Source organism: Schistocerca piceifrons, chromosome 6 (assembly GCF_021461385.2).
Source record: "Schistocerca piceifrons isolate TAMUIC-IGC-003096 chromosome 6, iqSchPice1.1, whole genome shotgun sequence".
NCBI classification, from domain to species: domain Eukaryota; kingdom Metazoa; phylum Arthropoda; class Insecta; order Orthoptera; family Acrididae; genus Schistocerca; species Schistocerca piceifrons.
The window spans coordinates 162218310-162233274 of record NC_060143.1 but is presented as its reverse complement, the minus strand read 5'-3'; the positions used below and the strand labels follow the sequence as shown (position 1 = coordinate 162233274).

General features: G+C 42.7%; 1 non-coding gene across 1 annotated transcript; it reads left to right on the top strand.

The window, feature by feature from the left end:
- Nucleotides 1–12504: 12504 nt before the first annotated feature.
- Trnat-ugu lies at nt 12505–12578 on the top strand. Its single transcript has one exon. It is a non-coding gene; the product is annotated as a tRNA-Thr (tRNA).
- The last annotated feature ends 2387 nt before the right edge of the window (nt 12579–14965 follow it).

Genomic DNA, 14965 nt, shown 5'->3' with positions numbered 1-14965 from the left:
GCGGCCATTCGACTAGTACAGTTTTGCACCACGTGAAAGGTAACGAACATTTTCTAAGTAACATGATATAGATTGACGAATCTAGCTTCACACTTGAAGGTCTTTTCAGCCTCCACGACATGCCATTATTGGTCTGAACACAACTCACATGTCACTTTTGAACATGACTTCCAAGTACGCTTTGGCATACACCTGTGGGCTGGTATCGTGGGAGGAGTACTATTGCGCCCATGCCTTTTGCCGGGCAAGTTGAATGCTCTCCTATATCGTACGTTTCTTTGCAGTGCTCTTTTGACACATTAGATGTTATATTCTCTTTAACTGCTTTTATGACGTCTCGTTGTCTCTGTACAGCTGTACCATGGGAACCAAGGAGTGGATGTTGGTTGGTGGCGAGTTTCCTCATTCTATAACACAAACTGCACGCAGCTAATAACTTCTTTATTCATAAACAAGGGCTACTTAAGTTTCCATGTGCTGTGGTACAAGCTCCCTTCTGTATAGTCCACATAGCCTCAATGCTGTTGAAGTACAAGTCCGCTTAGTTCACTATAAGGCTACTATGTGCTGCCTGTCTCTGTGCTGGAGGCTAAGTCTGCAGCTCTGTCTCGGTAACACGCTGGAACTCCACGGCATACAGACTCGAATTAACTGGCCTAACAGGCGCCAACTAACTGGCTAAACTGCCGCTCCGGCCCGCGGAGGCAATCCTCAGTACTGGCAACTGAGAGGGCGTTGGCGGCCCGTTTCCAGTGAGTCTTGTTGTTGGCCTCTATACCGCATGGTGTGCTGGCGCCAGCACATTCGAAAACTCTCCACTTGGCGTTTGGCGACAGTTATGGTTTCAGGATGATGGTGCACCGCCATACTTTTGAATTAATGTTCGTAACCTATTTAAATGAAGCATTTCCAGGGAAACAGATTGATCGTGAAGGTCCTACAGTCTGGCCTCCACGTTCGCCAGACCTTAATCGACTAGATTTTTATTTTTGGGGATACTTAAAAGGAACAAAGCTACAGTACTCCAACAATGAATTTACATGACTTACTAGCTCATGAGCATGCTGTTTCGGCAGTGGTGAATGCATGTGTGTTAAGAAGCATCCAGCAGAGTGTGATGCAGCGAGTAGCGAAGTGTTTGCAAATGCAAGGTGGTCGCTTTGAACATCTCCTCTAAACTGAACGTTGCTCGTACGTGCATGTACCGACTCTGTAAAGATAAGCCTACACGATAAGCCTACACTTCAGAAGTACAAAATGAAATTATTGTGCATAACATAATGTGCAATCTAGTGTAGCCTACCAAATGTGTTTTTGTAGCTCATTGGACGCAGACGATGTTACTGTATCTACAATTATTTTCTGAGGCTTTATTTGTATCGTGTAAAATACAAAGTGATCGTTAGGCCTTTAACGTTTAAATAAGGTAATAGTAACAGATTGAAATTCACAAGATATAGCGTTGTGGATGTGTAAATTGGATACAATTTGATGCTGTAACTGCAAAAAAAAAATTGGTGCGAACGCGACTCTAACATCGGCGAGTCTGCATATTCTTTTCCCATGGCGTTGCCTCGTTCTGTCGGGCTAATTTTTTCCCTTTTTTCTTTTTTGTTATTTTTGATTTTTCAAAAATAAAGGAAACAATGAGAAAAAGAAATACACAAGACCTGCAATGTAAATGTGTAAATTGGTTACAGTCTGATGTGGGCGCGAACGCACCTTTTTTAATGTGGGCTTCCCATCTCCCCTTATAGCCCGTCGTTTCTCTCTCCAAGAGTGCCTTCGTCGGCCAGGCTGCAGTACCTTTGATTTGCACATGCATATCCTGGTAATAAAAAAATAATACAGAAATGAAGAAATAAATAGGATTTCGTCGTTCTTCCGACTGCGTAAAGTAACAAAATTCCTTTAGTAAAGATAAATGGCGAACTGAATTTAAGCACGTATTACTCTTCGTTGAATGAAATGTATTTCTTCACATGTGTCAAAAAGTGCATGACAAGATTTTTTTTTCTTATAGTTAAATAAAACCAATATTTTGTTGCTACAGGTTCAGCTTTCAAATGACTGAAAGTCAGTCGCGCTTTTTTAATGAAGTTTATTTGATCCATGCACTTGTTCCTCCTGTGTTGCCCTCTTCTACTGCTAGTTTCACAGCTGTGTCACTTACATGACGCAGCTATAGCACTGTAAGAGATTCTTCTATGTCTGCTTTCACACTGCGTCGATTATCTATTAACTGGCGTAATGGAGAGCACTTGCGGAGATTCCCTGACCATTATATGCAGCATTTTGCCAAATGTTTTCCGGTGATTGTAATCCTGCGCAACCCGAAAATACTGTATTTCCCATCAATGTAGGACAAATATACGGAGAATGTAGAATCTCAGTTCTCAGTAATGTAGGTGGCTGTATGGCTGATCATCTATAGAGCTGCATTCTGTTTCATGACTGGGTATGGCATGCGGCCAGGCCGCAGCAGTTCACGAACGTTCAGATAGCGTGCATTCGTCCTATCAGTGATTGCTAGGCGCTAGCTGAGAAAGTTCCACTTGTCCGTCGCTGCTCCGCAAACAAATCTCTGTGCTTATGAGTCAACTCCGGCGCAGCTCAGATTTTATTCTACCTGTTCTCGGCCACACTACACGCAGTTACAGCGTTACTCGCACACAGACCGCCAAGTGCGGCATTTTTTCTTCACCTTGTATAGTATTCTCATCGTCAACGGCAAAAAATCTCTAATATTTCCTCCGTTTCTCCCTAAGCAGACTTACTTTCGTTCGCGAACAGTCCCATTTTCACGTCATTTATGAGAAGTATAAAATAACACAACGAATAATTATGTTTTAAGAAATAGTTTTCTGGCCGTGGCTGAACCTAATTTATGTATTGACACTGCAGATATTTGAGACCCACAGATCGACCCAACGCATTAACCATTTATGTGTCTTACGCAACGATTTTTTTTTTTTTTTTTGTATTCTCCACATGTTAAGCGAAATAAGAGAGAAAGTTTACATCAGAAATCAGGTATGCTTGCTCTATTAAGTGTGTCCTTACCTTAAAGGTCAAAAGCTTACTGCTTTTCGAGAATCCTAAACTGAGTATTTTGAGATGTGGAAGCAATGACTGGAAATGAATATTTCTGACAGTATGAAGTCTTTAACAAGCAATTTGTGTGAATTGTATGCTTGTAAATTGCTTATATTCCATAACTACTTCCCGTCAGCCGAGTCAACTTTGGTGCCCTACTTTTAAAAAGTAGTATAGTCTGTTTTGTGTCTACTGGGGAACTGACCCCTGTTTCCAGTTCATAACTCCTTGTCAGAGATGGATCTTTATTCGTTACAGAAAGCAGTAGTCAAGTACTAAATATACACTGAAGAGCCAAAGAAACTAGTACACCTGCACAATATCGTATAGATCCCCGGTGAACACGAAGTAGTGCTGCAACATGAGGTGGCATGGACTCGAGACTTATATCTGACGTAGTGCTGGAGGGAATTGACACCATGAATCCTGCAGGGCCGTCAGTAAATCCGTAAGAGTACGAGGAGATGGTGATCTCTTCTGAACAGCACGTTGCAAGGCATCCGAGACGTGCTCAATAATCTTGGGTATTCTACTGTAGTTTGGTCCTTTATTACGGTACCACTGCCGGTTTCGTGGCGTTGGAGCCACATCTTCAGGTGACATATGATTAAAACATAACAGCGGAAAAGCTCGGAATCTTTTTCCCCAACATTCATTGTCCGTCGTTCAACTTTTCCGCTCTAATGTTTTAATCGTATGTCACCTGAAGACGTGGCTTTAACGCCACGACACCAGTAGTTGAACAGTAATAAAGGACCAACATACAACTGAAAGGGTTGTTAAAACCCAAGATGAATACTCATAACAGTGGTTGCCCCACCCACAAGGGCAGGCCGAGGTGGCCGAGCGATTCTAGGCGTTGCAGTCTGGAACCGCGCGACCGCTACGGTCGCAGGTTCGAATCCTGCCTCGGGCATGGATGTGTGTGATGTCCTTAGCTTAGGTTTAAGTAGTTCTAGGGGACTGATGACCTCAGAAGTTAAGTCCCAAGGCGCTCAGAGGCATTTGAACCATTTGAACCTACAAGGTTGTCTGCAGTGCTCAATAATGTTCATGTATGGGGAGTTTGGTGGCCAGCGGAAGTGTTTAAACTCAGAAGAGCGTCCCTGGAGCCACTCTGAAGCAATTCTGGACGTGTGGCGTGTCTCATTGTCCTGCTGGAATAGCTCAAGTCCGTCGGAGCGCACAATGGACATGAAGGGATGCAGGTGATCAGACTGAATGCTTACGTACGTGTCACCTGTCAGAGTCGCATCTAGACGTATCAGGGTCCCGTATCACTCCAACTACACACACCCCATACCATTACAGAGCCTCCACCAGCTTGAACATCCCCCTTAACATGCAGGGTCAGTGGATTCATTGAGGTTGTCTCCATATCCGTACACGTCCATCCACTCGATACAATTTGAAACTAGAGTTGTCCGACCAGGCAACATGTTTCCAGTCATCAACAGTCCAATGTTGGTGTTGACGAGACCAGGCGAGGTGTAAAGCCTTTTTGTGTTCTGCAGTCATCAACGGTACACGAGTGGGCGTTCAGCTCCGAAAGCCCATATCGTTGATATTTCGTTGAATGGTTCGCATGCTGACACTTTGCGATGGCCCAGATTTGAAATCTACAGCAATTTGCTGAAGGGCTGCACTTCTGTCACGTTGAACGCTTTCCTTAGTCGTAGTTAGTCCCGTTCTTGCAGGATCTTTTTCCGGTCGCAGAGATGTCGGAGATTTGATGTTTTACCGGCTTTCTGATATTCACGGTACAGTTGTGAAATAGTCGTACAGGAGAATCCCCACTTCATCTTGTGTCAATCGCTCGTGCGCCGACTATAACACCACGTTGAAACTCACTTAAATCTTGATAACCTGCCATTGTAGAGGCAGTAACCGATCTAACAGCTGCACCAGATACTTCTTGTCTTATGCAGGCGTTGCCGACCGCAGCGCCGTATCCTGCCTGTTTATTATCTCTGTATTCGAATACGCATGCCTATACCAGTTTCTTTGGCGCTTCGGTGTATGTGTCAACAAGATGTAACACTGGAGAGGTTGAATGAATGTAAAGAGAACAATTTTGCAGGAGGTGTCACTCTTATTGAAAGAAAATTATCACCGTCGACAGAATTCATTCTCCAGAGAACAGGTCAAGGTTTTGTTTGCGCAGTAGAATTTGGTGACTTGGTCTTTGATCGTGTGGGATAAGTGTCGTCAGTAAGCACCTGTCAACTTGGCTTTCACTACTTTGAACAGTTCGTCTATACTTACATCTATATGACTACTCTACAATTCACAATTAAGTGCTTGTCAGCACTCAAGCTATTCAAACTATTTCTCTACCGTTATATTTTCGTACGAGCTCTGCTTTCCGTATTTTATTACGATGATCATTTCTGCCTATGTACGTGGGCGCCAACAAAATATTTTTGTACTCTGAGGAAAAAGTTGATGACTGCAATTACACGACAAGATCCTGCCGTAAGGAAAAACGCCTTTTTTAAATGATTGCTACCCCTGGTTTGCCTATCATAACCATGATACTCTCTCTTGTGTTTCGAGATAATACAAAACGAGTTGCCCTTCTTTGAACTTTTTCAATACCCTCTGTCAATCCCATCTGATGCGCAATCCCCACACCACACAGCAATTCTTCAGAAGAGGGCGGAAAAGCGTAAATGTAAACAGTCTCTTCAGTAGTCTGGTTGCATTTTCTAAGTGTTCTGCCAGTAAATCGCAGTCTTTGGTTTACTTTCCCTACAACATTATCATTGTGTTCGTTCCGTTTTAATTTCTTCGTTACTGTAATATGTAAGTAATTAGTTGAAATTGCAGCCTTGAGATTTGTGTGATTTATCGTATAACCGCATTTTAGTGGATTTCCTTTAGTACTCACGTGAATGACTTCACACTTATCATTATTTAGAGCCAATTGTCACTTATACAGATATCTTGTCTAAATCATTTTGAAATCGACTGTAATCATCTGATGGCTTTGCAAGACGGTAAATGACAGCATCATCTATCATCAGCAATCCACGACGGCTGCTTAGATTGTCATGTAACTCGTTTATGTAGAGCAGGAACAGCAGAGGGCCTGGGAGACAACCTTGTGGAACGCCAGATATTACTTCTGTTTTACTCGATGACTTTCCTTCAATTGCTACGAACTGTGACATCCCTGACAGGAATTCACGAAAATCAGTTGTTACGAGCGCAAGAGTAGTTTCTATAATGTGTAAATTGTTTGCCAATAAAAAAAACAAATATTCATTTACGCCTGTTGGTACCTCAAAATACTTAGTTTAGTAAGCTCTAGAATTTGCGTACTTTCGTAACTAAAGTTTTGGAACACCTTTTGTAAACAAGTTTGGCGGAGTTTTGGAATTGTATTCTTCCTTCATAAGACACTGTTTGGTCACATTCTAGAAGTTTTGTCTGTTGTCAACGATTTCTTTCGTTGTTGTAACCAGCCAGAATGTTGTATGACGTGCTTACCCCATTTCGAATCATTTTACAACAAATGGTTCATGTTGATTCAGAGATGAGAATTTGGTCTTTTGTAGCAAGGAACGCGAAGACCTACAGATTTAGCCAGCCCATTAAAACAGCGATGCCCTGCACACGTTATGTGACTGCAGTACTTGAATGAGCTCAGCGCCAGGAACACTTCCATCATTCACTACTGAACATATACGATGACACTTCTCACACAAGACTTCATTTATAAATGCTTATGTAAAATATGCTGTCCAGTATACATGTCGGTTTATAACAATATTATGCAGTTTCGAGACTGGAGTAACAGAAAAAAAGCTTTGTGGTTGTTTTAATGTTTCAGTTTCCTACATGGTGTCTCCCCTCTTGAGTACAACACAGAGAAAAGTCCTTCTATAGGGTATTCAATTTTCACAAACATTGGCTGGCTCTTGTCAACTATGATGATTTTTCCCGAAAAAGAACCGCCTGCGTTTTGCATTTAAAACAAGTCGCGGCAGACGGCCACGCAGTCAAACGCTACTAAATGGACTTCGAAAATACTTTTTTTCCTCTTCAAAACTTTCTGGAGAAGGTATTGAAGTCTCGTTTTACAGATGTTGACCAATTGCGATTTGCGACACTATTCATTGACATAGAACGTCGGCACGTCCGCTACATAAACACTACTTGCTTATAACCGAGTGGTAGTATGCACATCTGTTTTTTTTACAGTTATTAGTTCAAGCTGCCACTGTAATTGCTGTGTGACGTCGCTAATACGGCTGTAATACTCGTAAAATCAGTCTCGTTTATATTATCTTTGCGCATATATTTCTAATTCCTTTGATTCAACGGAGTTTGCTGCATTTTCCTTGATACTGCAAAGTGAGAACACACATGAATTGAGCTGTTATTCAAATATGATCATCCCAAAATAATAAAATTCACTTTAAGCGATATTGACTATGAACATATGCGTATAACTCGATATACACTATGCTTGTCATTTTTATTACGTTATTAAGTTTATGATACATCCTTAGTTACATATTTTGACAATCATTCAAATATTTTATTATAGAATACGTGTATTAACAAAACACATGGATTCTCCACTGAAGTTACAATACCAGATGAAATTTATTACAGTGAGCAAGAAAGCTGCACTTTGTAGTACGTTATCAACACACTGTACGTTAATAATTAAATTTCAGAGATACTGCATAATGTTGTTATAAACCGACATATATACTGGACAGCATATTTTACATAAGCATATAGAAATGAAGTCTTTGTGACAAGTATCATCTTGTCAGTTTAGTGGTGAACGATAAGTGTTCCTGGCCCTGAGCTCAGTTCATGTACTGCAGTCAACTAATGTGTGCAGGGCATCGCTGTTTTAGTGGACTGGCTAAATCTGTAGGTCTTCGCGTTCCTTGCTACAAAAGACCAAGTTCTCATCTCTGAATCAAAATGAATCATTTGTTGTAAAATGATTCGAAATGGGGTAAGCACGTCATACAAGCGAAGATACAGTTCAGTATCCGCATGAGCAAAGGGGCGTTCTGCTCACATTTAGGCGAATATACTGCCAATAAATAATACCCTGTGCGTGGCACTGTGTACTTCCTATTATATTGCATGTTGAAATCTCCACTCGTTCTGTTCAAGTGCAGAGTTTAAGAAGACCGACAGCATATTTGTCATGTGAAGGTTTTGACGTGTTAGCCTATTTATCCCTGATGGGAAACTACCCATCCTTTCGGTTTACAGCCCCAACAAGACCTTTGAAATTATCTGTTTGTTTAGAATGTTCTTTCCAATTTAGGCTATTGGCCTCCGTTCTGTCGTTCACAGTGAAGATGTTCAGTTCTTTCCATATATCTTTAGTCTACTTTTTTATCTAAAACTGTATAACCTATCGCAAATCATAAAAATTTCATCTCCTCAGTTTCTAATTTTCTATTGTTTAGTTACTTTAATATACAGTTCTCATTAGAGGGGAGTTCGATAACGTAGTGAAATATGATTTGTGTTGATTTCTGAGTTTTTCCTCTTAAAGTCCGGTTTATTGTTCAGTACCTTCTTTGAAATTTGCGTAAGCAAAGACTAATTCGACAATCTTCTAAAACAGGATATTTAATATCACATTACCCACTTCTAAATTATTTGTCAAAGTACTTTCTCATTCCTAGGTGACCATATGTATCTTAAAAAGCTGGTGATATTGGACATCTATATTTTACTCCCTGACCACTTTGCTTTTAACGTTAGTTTGTCAGGTCTCAATTTTTCCTGACACATTCGTATACAGTCTTAATATTATTAATACCAAATGTATTGAGTATCCTTTAATTTTTATTATTTCCCGTAATTTACTCTTAGGCAGACACTCAAACGCCTGTACATGAAATGTGAATAACAAGGAAATTGGCGGACCGTGTTCCTCTCCTGTTTTAGTCATCTACCTTAGCACAAAAGGACAATCGCAGTAGGGACTGCTTCTCCTAAAACCACTATTTTACGTATAAATTTATTACGCGATAGTTTTGGCCTTCGCTTCCATGCCTCTTTTAAATATGAGGTACTGTATGTCAATTTTATCTTCATGGTCCCTGTGAAAATAATCAATCTAGATTTAATACGGAAAACAGTTTGCAACAATTTTTGAGTACATTTTGACATATTTCTGTGAATGACTATCAGTGATTTTTTGAAGGTATTTGCGATGCATTCACACTGTTCCGGTTTGAATCCTTGAATAGTGGCGCAGCTCCAATTTCTACACGTTCGTATCCCACCTTGGCACAAAGCGACATGACCCCACTGCGGTGTGTAGTATCCGATGTAGATTAAGTTCGGCTTCGCATCAGCGCTCATAACTATTTGTGTGTGTGATTGAGTAATGACATTACTAAAAGCTATTACATTTTTTACGTCTCGTGAACTGCACAGCTTTACATTTATCATCGTGGTCTGGAAAAAATAAGGAGATAAATGCGTACTTGAACATAAATGCAGATGCTAGCCAAGGCTGGAGGTTGTGCTATTGTATTTTATCACTAGCGGCCCCTGTGTAATATGCTCAATACTTTGCAAGTTTCAGTCATGATCAAATCAGTGTTCATCGTAGTTGTGAGTGTATTATGTCGGAGCTAAGTGGCCAGATTGTTGGTGCCCTTATGCTGGGTGCTTCCATAACCAAGGCAGCCATAGCGTTTGGTGTTTGAAGAAAATGAAAAAAATATCATGAACTAAGTCACAACGCAGACGGAAGTGTTGTGTGATCCTGACGAATAGTCATTCATGAGCATTGTGACGACGAATGAGATGACAACAGCCGCAAAAGTCACCACAGAACTGAATGTCGCACACGCGAATCCTGTCAGCATCACAACAACTCTGACGGAGCTCCATAAACAGGGATTTGCAGGGCCACCCGGAATTCCAAAACCACTCATGTGTGAGACAAAGGCCCGTAACATGAAATTTGGTGCCGAAGCCATAGAACTTGGACTTCAGGGGAATGGGAGAAAGTTATTTGGTTGGACGAGTTTTCTTCCACACTTTTTGCAACTTCTGGCCATCCCAAGAGTGAAATATCATGGAGGTTCGATGGTGATTTGGCCACCAATATCTTGGTATTCCATGGGCGCCAAGGGTATGGATACTCTGCAAGGTCGCAATATTGTCATGCATTGTGTGACCATCTTTGTTGATCAGGTCAGTCCCATGGCATAATGTTGTTTCTCAATGGTGATTCTGTGTTCCAAGACGATAGGGCCTCTGTTCACACAGTTTGGGTCGTCCAGGATCGGTTTTTGAGCCTGAGGATAAATCATCGCATATCCCCTGCCCACCACAGTCACGATATCTTTCTACTGAGTGTTTGTGGTCTACTTTGGAGAGAAGGGTACATGATCAGTATCCACCTCCATCATATTTACCTGAAGTTGCCCCTATGTCGCAGGAAGAATGTATAAGAGTCCCTTGAAAACCATACAGGACCTGTATTTATCCTTTTCAAAACGACTTCTCCTGGCAACAGTTTTCCTATACCGTATTAGGCGTGATAATGCATAGTGTTCGTGTTATTTCCACGTTTTATCCACCCCTCTGTGTAGTATTTGGCAATGTATGCGTAAGATCCACATTCTATCAAGGTCTGAACGGGTGTAATTGTAACTACTAACAGCCAGTTCTGTGAAATATCTAAATTGACAGTTGTGCACTACGTCATACGTCATCCGAAAGGACAGATACCATCTTATATATATATATATATGTATATATACACACACATAAGGCTCACCGGCCACTTTACCATCTTCTTCTTCTGTGCGAATGCACAAACATTGCCCGAACTCTTACGGGAATCGGCAACGCGCCGCGAGTAATAAGTACACTCCTGGAAATGGAAAAAAGAACACATTGACACCGGTGTGTCAGACCCACCATACTTGCTCCGGACACTGCGAGAGGGCTGTACAAGCAATGATCACACGCACGGCACAGCGGACACACCAGGAACCGCGGTGTTGGCCGTCGAATGGCGCTAGCTGCGCAGCCTTTGTGCACCGCCGCCGTCAGTGTCAGCCAGTTTGCCGTGGTATACGGAGCTCCATCGCAGTCTTTAACACTGGTAGCATGCCGCGACAGCGTGGACGTGAACCGTATGTGCAGTTGACGGACTTTGAGCGAGGGCGTATAGTGGGCATGCGGGAGGCCGGGTGGACGTACCGCCGAATTGCTCAACACGTGGGGCGTGAGGTCTCCACAGTACATCGATGTTGTCGCCAGTGGTCGGCGGAAGGTGCACGTGCCCGTCGACCTGGGACCGGACCGCAGCGACGCACGGATGCACGCCAAGACCGTAGGATCCTACGCAGTGCCGTAGGGGACCGCACCGCCACTTCCCAGCAAATTAGGGACACTGTTGCTCCTGGGGTATCGGCGAGGACCATTCGCAACCGTCTCCATGAAGCTGGGCTACGGTTCCGCACACCGTTAGGCCGTCTTCCGCTCGCGCCCCAACATCGTGCAGCCCGCCTCCAGTGGTGTCGCGACAGGCGTGAATGGAGGGACGAATGGAGACGTGTCGTCTTCAGCGATGAGAGTCGCTTCTGCCTTGGTGCCAATGATGGTCGTATGCGTGTTTGGCGCCGTGCAGGTGAGCGCCACAATCAGGACTGCATACGACCGAGGCACACAGGGCCAACACCCGGCATCATGGTGTGGGGAGCGATCTCCTACACTGGCCGTACACCACTGGTGATCGTCGAGGGGACACTGAATAGTGCACGGTACATCCAAACCGTCATCGAACCCATCGTTCTACCATTCCTAGACCGGCAAGGGAACTTGCTGTTCCAACAGGACAGTGCACGTCCGCATGTATCCCGTGCCACCCAACGTGCTCTAGAAGGTGTAAGTCAACTACCCTGGCCAGCAAGATCTCCGGATCTGTCCCCCATTGAGCATGTTTGGGGCTGGATGAAGCGTCGTCTCACGCGGTCTGCACGTCCAGCACGAACGCTGGTCCAACTGAGGCGCCAGGTGGAAATGGCATGGCAAGCCGTTCCACAGGACTACATCCAGCATCTCTACGATCGTCTCCATGGGAGAATAGCAGCCTGCATTGCTGCGAAAGGTGGATATACACTGTACTAGTGCCGACATTGTGCATGCTCTGTTGCCTGTGTCTATGTGCCTGTGGTTCTGTCAGTGTGATCATGTGATGTATCTGACCCCAGGAATGTGTCAATAAAGTTTCCCCTTCCTGGGACAATGAATTCACGGTGTTCTTATTTCATTTTCCAGGAGTGTATAATGGGAAGGGGCACTACGAATATAGTGCGGGACAATACGTTGAGAATGTAGGTTTCGCGGGGGGCGTGCCAGAGATAAATCCCTGCAGTCGCGCTGTCCTCTATGTCCTCGGTGGCTCAGATGGATAGAGCGTCTGCCATGTAAGCAGGAGATCCTGGGTTCGAGCCCCGGTCGGGGCACACATTTTCATCTGTCCCCGTTGACGTATGTCAACGCCTGGAAGCAGCTAGGGGTGTTCATTTCATTGAAATTTCATTCTAACGAGCTGCATGGTCACCGATGGTATCTGTTCTTTCGGACATGTCCGAAAGGACAAATACCATCTTAGTATATATATAAAGAATAATCTATTAGTGCTTGCATGGACCACACCCAAACTTACGGTACCGGCCCAAATGTCAGCTGCAATGTAAATTTTGAGGAGAGAGAAACTTGTCACTTTACCCATTCACAAAAACTGTTCACAACGTCCCCAATCTTAATCACCTTTTTTAAGCTGTAAAGTACATAAATAGTCAGCATGCTGATGAGTCATGTTTGATGTCACGGTTAACTTTGCTAGAAGTATTTGTTTCATCACTGCAGTATTTTCGCTATTTTGGCCACTGTCTTCCCAAAGTCAGCTGTCCTCGCTACCACCCTGGGGATTGTATACACAGCGCTTCTTGAAGGCTTCGGTTATATAAATTGGGTATACTTGTGCCCCATGAGGAGTATATCCACTTATACATGGCTTTTTAAACATGCCACATTGAAGTAGTAGCAAGTGATCCCCTTGTAAAAGTCAATCGAAAATAGTTTTCGGGGACGGCCTTTTTAATGATTTCTTTACGATGAAATCAAGCACATGCATGTTTGAAGTCTTACCTCCATTTCTGTCTTCAGTGCAGGTATTTTATTCTTTACATCAAGCCTGAGATGATATTCAAAGGCATCCAACACTAGGTAGCTCTCTTGCAAAGCAATGCACTAGGTCTGCCATTCTAAGCAGGAGCCTTTGTCGTCCATTCTCTTTCTTGGCAACATATCAATAAGCCATTACAAAAATCTCCTCCGCCAAAGTTTTTCGCTTCAGAATAAAATAAGGGGAGCGGTGTGGGCGGTGGGCGGTTGGGGGCTAGGAGCCAGCCTTCCTCCGCCTTCCGTAAGTGCTAATATCACAGTAATTCTTCGTTTTTAGTTTCCATTTGATCTCAATAAGGCATTTTGCTCCTTTATAGTAACTGTCATATTGCTCGGCATGTCCAAAAGTATGAGCGTCTCGTCGATATTTCCACTGCCGCATTCGTTTTACGTGCATCTGTAAGTTAAGAGTTTATGGGTCAAATTTTCTGGCAGTCTCTGAGCTAGTGAATGACTTCTTCCGGTAGAGATGCTTCTTCTGTGCATAAACCTGCGGTACTAACCGATACTCCCATGACATTCTGCGTGTGGTTCATTTAGGGTCTCCGTAATTTCAAAGCATTTCAATGGATTATTTCTCGAGAGGGAGGTATCCCGTCTTTCCTTTTATCTGGTAGATGTGAAAGAACCCTACCCCTTCAAATTCAATATATTTTCCAGGTTTTGGACCTCTATGGGGTATTTCCTTGGTGAAACCTGAGTTTGCTGCTTATTCTGCAGAATGGGATGAAAGCTATTAATAAGTTTAAAAAAATCCAAAGTAATAAACCAACTGAGACTGAACACAGACAAAAAAGTGAAGAAAATCCAAGAAAATCGCAAAATAAGTTTGTAGAATAAAGAAAAATATCTTGTAGAAATAGTGAACAGCCAGTCAGCTGCAATGGAAGGTTTATTAAAACCCCTTTACCACGGTTTCAACGTGTATAAAAACGTCTCTTCAGAGGGGAATATTAAAAACCTAAACAGGTTAACAGTGAAAACACACACAAGTGCAATAGCATCTCGTTACGAATACGAAATGTTATTTAGACTGGATTACATATTGTAGCATACGTACGTTAATATATAGCCGAAATGCGTTGGTCAAATATAAAATTTCACATCCGTAGGTGATAATTAAACCATGGACAACATGTTTGTCGTCATTTGGTATTTCCTCGCCAATGTACAGCTCTTGCACTAGCGTCACGTACGCAACGCTTGGGCTAAGAAAGGTTTCTAGCACCAGTACTATGCGCAAGGCAGGTTGCGATAGCGAATGAAACTTCATCATTCTAAACTTGCTTAAAATGTTTAAATTAAAATTATGACGTTAATAACTATATCATATTTAGCTATGTATACATTTAAAATTAATAAAATGGCAATATGAGCTGGTTTTTAGGATCATAATTTTGTTTTTAAAGTTTTAAGCAAGTTGAGCATAATAAAGTTTCATTCATCATCGCGCACCTTCCTTGTGCATACTATTAGTGCCCTCTCATGCGAGAAGCTTTCCTTAGCCCAAGCGCTGAGTGCGTGACGCTAGTACACTAGCACTTGATGAGGAAATAGCAAATGACCATAACCATGTTGTGTATGTTTTAATTATTAGGGAGGTGAAATTTTATATTTGACTGATGCCTTCTGGCTATATTTTCGTACGTACCTCTGCCACAAC